Source organism: Pteropus vampyrus, unplaced genomic scaffold (genome assembly GCF_000151845.1).
Source record: "Pteropus vampyrus isolate Shadow unplaced genomic scaffold, Pvam_2.0 Scaffold116, whole genome shotgun sequence".
Lineage (NCBI taxonomy): Eukaryota > Metazoa > Chordata > Mammalia > Chiroptera > Pteropodidae > Pteropus > Pteropus vampyrus.
In genome coordinates, this window is record NW_011888897.1 from 212685 (window position 1) to 212915 (window position 231).

Consider the following 231-nt stretch of genomic DNA (forward strand, 5'->3'; position numbering starts at 1 on the left):
AACAGAATAAAACGTGATCAATATAACGAAGGATAGAAACATGAAAGAAAGGCAAAGGGTATTAAAACCCGAAAATATAAAATAAAATAATAGATACATGATTAAATATTCTCCACTGGTTGCTTATAAATCACATAGGACTATAAAAGGACACTCTGACCTTGGAAACTGAGGAAAAATGTAACTATAGGATATGTTTGGGGTAAAGATTAAATGAGATAATGCATGTGA